The sequence below is a fragment of the Sinocyclocheilus anshuiensis genome, unplaced genomic scaffold (genome assembly GCF_001515605.1).
Source record: "Sinocyclocheilus anshuiensis isolate Anshui unplaced genomic scaffold, SAMN03320099.WGS_v1.1 scaffold639, whole genome shotgun sequence".
Taxonomy (NCBI): domain Eukaryota; kingdom Metazoa; phylum Chordata; class Actinopteri; order Cypriniformes; family Cyprinidae; genus Sinocyclocheilus; species Sinocyclocheilus anshuiensis.
The window spans coordinates 154,984-160,881 of NW_015552575.1; positions in this window are offsets into that span (position 1 = coordinate 154,984).

The window sequence follows — 5,898 nt, forward strand, 5'->3', positions numbered from 1 at the left end:
ATCTATATATATATTATATATATATATATATATATATTTTTTTTTTTTAAATTTTTTTTTAAGATGCTTTATGGTGAATTATTCAAAGATACTTAACCTTGTCATTGTGCTTTTTTTCTGTTTATAATCTCATGGTATGATGTGCACAAACCCATGATATTTGTTTTCTGTTCTTCTGTCATTGATAGCTCATTGTTAAAGATACAACCATGCATCTTTCCCTGACCTTGTATGTAATTATAAGTTCTGCAAAAAAAAAAAAGGAAAAAAAGGCGACAGGTGCACTAACACCTCAGCATCAGTAACTCGACAACCCTACCTAGTACGGTTTTCCTACCTAGTATGGCGTTTGCAATGTCTACACAAAGGAGACGTCGGGCAGCTGCTCGAAGATCTCGCCTTTGGAGAAGACTGTTGATTTTACTCAAAAAATGTAAGTAATACAACTTACAAATTAAGATTACCCCAGATTGTATTGCATTGCTAGCCCACCCCAAAACTTACATGCAATAATAATGATAAATGCTGACCAATACTTAATTATATTACATATTTTCTTACTGAAAATTCGATATTTTAGTAAAACAAGTCAAATCTAATTTAATTGTCAAATGACCTATGCACGAATACACACGAGACAAATGCAAAAATACACATTTTCAGTCAGTGAATTAATGCATGAATTAATGTAATAACTATATTTTATTTACTGACAACAATGGGAAACATGAAAAAAAGAATGAATAAAAGTAATCATCACAATAAATAAATAAATTACAAGTGAACAACACATGAAACAAAGCTTTATTCAAATTTATCGTTCCAAGAAACTATCACGTATTTACAGGCGGTGAACCCAACATTCCCACACCATAGCTGTGCCAATTCTGCGGCTTTATTCTGATGAAGCAGCTGACCACCGTGCCCACCTTCGCTTGTCTGCTGTCCATCATGTACGGTACCTCATTGCTGCAGTCAGATTGGAATCTGATCATGGATGGGAAAGAGACATCAAGGCCATCCTTGCCTGAGTGCACCTATCAGCCTCATCACCCCAGAGCCTGTACAGAACACTGTGCAGGTTCGTTTCAACAACAAGCACTCCTGTGCATAAAGCATAGTAGAGCGAGCCTATGGCATGCTGAAAAAACCCTGGTGCTCTATTTTCTTAAAGGCCTTAGAGTTGAGCCCTGCCTTCGCACTGAGGTTGTTGCATGCTGCGCTGTGCTTCACAATCTCGCTCTTTTCAATAGGGAAATATTTGAGCCAGAGGATGTGGAAGACCACGATGACAGCCCCCTAAACCCCACAACCTTGAAGCAAGAGTGGGAGAACATGTGTGGGACAATCTGGCAGCCGCTGTGTTTGTAGGGTTGCACTAGGATTTAGGGTGATAAATAAGTATAAGGTTATTGCACATACTTTAAATGCACAATGGGAGAAAATTAACTGTTCATGAGGTAGATTGCCTGGGGAAAGAAACTGTTCTTGTGCCTGGCTGTCCTGGTATTCGGTGCTCTGTAACGCCGACCAGATGGCAAAAGTTCAAAAAGGAGATGGCTTGGATGTGATGGATCCAGAGTGATTTTCTGAGCCCTTTTTCTCACTCTGGATGTATACAGTTCTTGGAGGGTAGGCAGGGGGGCAGTCATATCTGTATTAGAAGTAACAAAATGATCTGACTTTATATTTTGTGTCAGGTTTTCTTCGTCACCTTGCCTTCCAGTCCCTGCTCCACCACAAAAGCTCTGCAGCAAATGCAAAGAAATCAAGAATCAGAAAAATGCTGTAATAACTCTGTTTGAAATTACAATAATTAAAATAAACTACAGCTTAAGATTTAAGATTTCATTTCTGTAGTATACTCACTCAAACCCTTTGATGGCAGCATTCCTTCATCAGTCGGATAAGTACACGTGTGTGCTCATCTGTCCCTGTAACCAAAGTCCCCTTGGTTCTATTTATTATTGTTATTGTTATTATTATTGGTTCTATCCCTATCCCTATTCTATAGTCTTTGCTGTAACATCCAGACAAGATTCAAATCCTCTATGATTTATGTGCTCAATACTACATTTAAATGTTGAGGTAGTTGCTGATGTGTAAGCTTTCACAATCCAACACAAATGTTCTGCAATTTAAGATTACCACTTTGACGCTCTATAGGCGTTGTTGTTGAGTGCTCCAAATGCAAACTTTGCATGCAACAATCCAGCAACAATTGACAGCACTCTGATCCAATGGCATACAGGTATTGTCAAATTGACAGTACTCTAGCCCAATGATGTTGGGGGATCCAGTGGGGGTAGCAATCATATTTCAGGGTGGCCGTGCCACTCTTTATCACAACCCTGCTAAAATGTGGTACCAGTATGTGCACTCATTGGCGTCCCCTCCTGCTGGTGGCGCCCTAGGCAACCGCCTAGATTGCCTATGCCTGGAAACGGTACTGCAACTGACAGAACATTGCATGACATTCAATTTATGACTATAACACATGCAACAACTAATAGGCTAACAAAAAACTGAATAAGATGAACATTTAAAATGTAATATTGTAAAACTGTTTTCTGTGTTTTAATAAACTTTAACCATATTTTATAGCTTTATACTCCACATCTACATTTTGCTCCTCCTTCCTTTTTTCATTTCAGATTCAACTTCATACCTCACCTTCTTTCTGCTCTCTCCTTCCTTTCTTCCATATCCTACTTAAATTTCCTGACTGCACACTCATTTCGGTTTTCTGAAAAATGTCAATATTCACGCATTAGGCCAAGTGGGCAAGCCATGTTTAACCACCTTACAAGAAAAACTAACATTTTAAACAATTTAACAGTAACAAATAGTACAAGTACTGTCACAATAAGATTTGTTTACATTTAGTGAACAACCCTATAAGTAGAAATGAAAATATGAATGTCAAAGGGCTTACTATCTTTCATGATGAGGGAGTCCTCCTTTTTGTAGCCACAATGACCAGGGTCATATTGCATCAGTCAAAACTATTTTATCCTTTAAAGTCAATACAAGTCAAGTCAAGTCACCTTTATCTGTATGGTGCTTTATACAATACTGATTGTGTCAAAGCAGCTTTACAGTGTCAAACAGGAAAAGTTTATCAATAATGCAATGGGACAATAACATAGAGTCATTTTCCCAGTTTAAGTTAGTTCATTGATGATTCAGTGGTCATCATCCAGTTCTGCTCTCTTCCAATAGTGTCTGTGCAATCAGTCAAACGTCCCCAAAGAAATAAAGAATTATTTGAGAATAATGTCCCTTTAATGTCCCAGACCATTGTTATGTTCTGAAAGTGAAAATCCATTGAGCACAGAACAATCAAGCTTAAACGGCCCACTTTACCTGAATTTACGTGATACAGATAAATATTTATCGATTGAAACTTGTTGCCAGGATATACATTAGCATTTATGCATTTGGTGGATGCTTTTATCTATAGTGACACACACTGCATTCAATTCTTACTTTCCTTGGGAATCTAACCAATGACCTTAGCGTTACTAGCACCATGCTGTACTATTTAAGCTACAAGAAAGCTGTTTTTTCACACACAATTAAACCTCTGCAAAGAATCATGGGAGCGAGGTGTCCATCAGTTGTAGCCTTTAAAATAATTCATTCTGAAGGGCCTTTTGAAATGGCCATTTTAGCACACTGGTTTGGCATGACCCTTCAATATGTGCCCTTCAGAAGTGGATTTATCCCATTTGGAACGCAGCGCTCATGTACGCGGTTCCACTTCTGAAGATTGTTGTTGCATTACTGTGTCCAAAATCGCTCACTTGTTCACCCATTCTCTAATTCCTATATAGTGCATGGGAGTGAAGTGCACTATATTAACAAAAAGTGAATGAGAAATTAAGAATTCAGACACTGGAGTGACTGATGTTAATAATAATTAATCATCAATCAATATCAATTAATGTCAATCTGGTTTTCCATGAGCAGGCATCCTAACTGCCTATTTTCTGGTGTTATTTATAGTTAGTAGTAAGGTCTCTTTACTGTCCTAAGTTATTGTAACTGTGACCTTAATTGCCTACCTGGAAGTCTTAAGGACTGCTCGACAGTTGCATGTGCAATAATTGTGTATGGTTGACACAACATGCATAAAAATATACAAATGATTTTTGGGTACACTCAATGGAATAGCGATTAAATTAGTTTTCAATTTGTTTTAGCTGATCGATTCATTCAGACTCAGATTCAATATCAGATTAACACTAGTTTTCACTATTATCAGATATTTTAAAAAAAATGTAAGGACAATGTGATAAGTATAAAAGTGCAAGTTTGTTGCTATTATCAGACAAGTATTTTTCACACAGTCAACTTTCAAAATTTTATTTTCAACAATGCCTTGTTACTGCAACTCTTTATTAAAACCTAACGTCTAAAATGGATGACCTATAGCCTAAATGCGAACATTTACTCTTTACACTCTAGCACCTTTTACTTGAAGGATGCTTTCACTTTTTAGTCACAGCTAGTTTTATTAAATAAAAACACACACAGACAGGACAGGACACAGAAAAGACATAACTGACTAAATAACATGTCAAAACACTATACTACTTAAACTGCCAAACAGACATAATACAGTAGAGATACTTAATAATAGTATCTACACAGATAAAAAAAAAAAAAAAAACTACAGGAGTATCACATTCCAGGGATCTTCATTCCAAGACATAGTTTTCATATGGGAACAGTGTGAGGTGTGTGACACAGACTGAAAAGAATAAAAACATCATGGTTATATAAAATAGGGATGGCTCCACATTTTTCATGTTCAATACTGTAATCTTGAGTATCTGCTAATAACAACGGCAATTCAATACCAGTATTGTTTTTTTCCCTTATCAGTTGAGAATGTCTATACTGTAACGGGGCGAACGAGACGAGAGGCGTGCGGATTCATATGCAAAGCTTTATTCTTAGACATGGTCAAAACAGGCAAGGGTCGGGCAATGGCAAACAGATATTCAGAAGGCAAGACAGAAGATAAGATACTCAGATAAACAGGCGTAGGTCGATCGATGGCGAACATAATCCAACAGGGCAAGGCAAGAGATAATCCAGGTTAACAGCATTAGTCCAGGCAGGGGCAAACAGAGTCCGAAACAGCAAGACAAAAGGGTAATCCGAAAACACAGGCAAGAATCTGAACACAGGAAATACAATACTCGGCAGTGAGGAAGAAGAAGTCCATGGTTTATGTAGGGTGTTTGATTGGTGGCAGCTGTGTGTGTAATCAGTGCAATGGATGATGGGAAATGTAGTCCGGGGTAGGGCTGTGCGATTTGGGGGAAAATATCAAATTGCGATTTTTTTTGACAGATATTGAGATTGCGATTTGATTTGCGATTTTAAATTTGCAAAGTCAAGCTTCAGCTCAATATTGTCAATAATGTGCAGCACAGTATGGGTATCATTACCCTGCTAATTGGAAGGCAACATCTGGTGGCGAGCAGACGGAAAACCACGGACCGGATTTGTGACATATACCTCACTATCTACACACTACTTCATTATAAATAAAGAGAAACACACACACATATACACATCTTACTGCTACTTCTGGTAAAAACCTAAAAATGCAATTACAAATTACTATTTTTGTTTCAAGAGTGTCAAGTTCTGAACAATACATTTGTGATAGTACTAAACAAATATATGCACTATAAAAAAGTGTTTCTTTAGGAATGTATGGTATAGTAAGTATCGCTTTTTATTTCTCCTCTTTCCTACTAGTTTCACTTCTGTTTCAGTTTTTATAACCATTTCTTACTATGCGTAAGTAAGTTGTTGTTTTTTAGCATGTGTGTTTGGCAGTGTTATTTTTTAGGATTACTGATAAACTACTGTCATTTA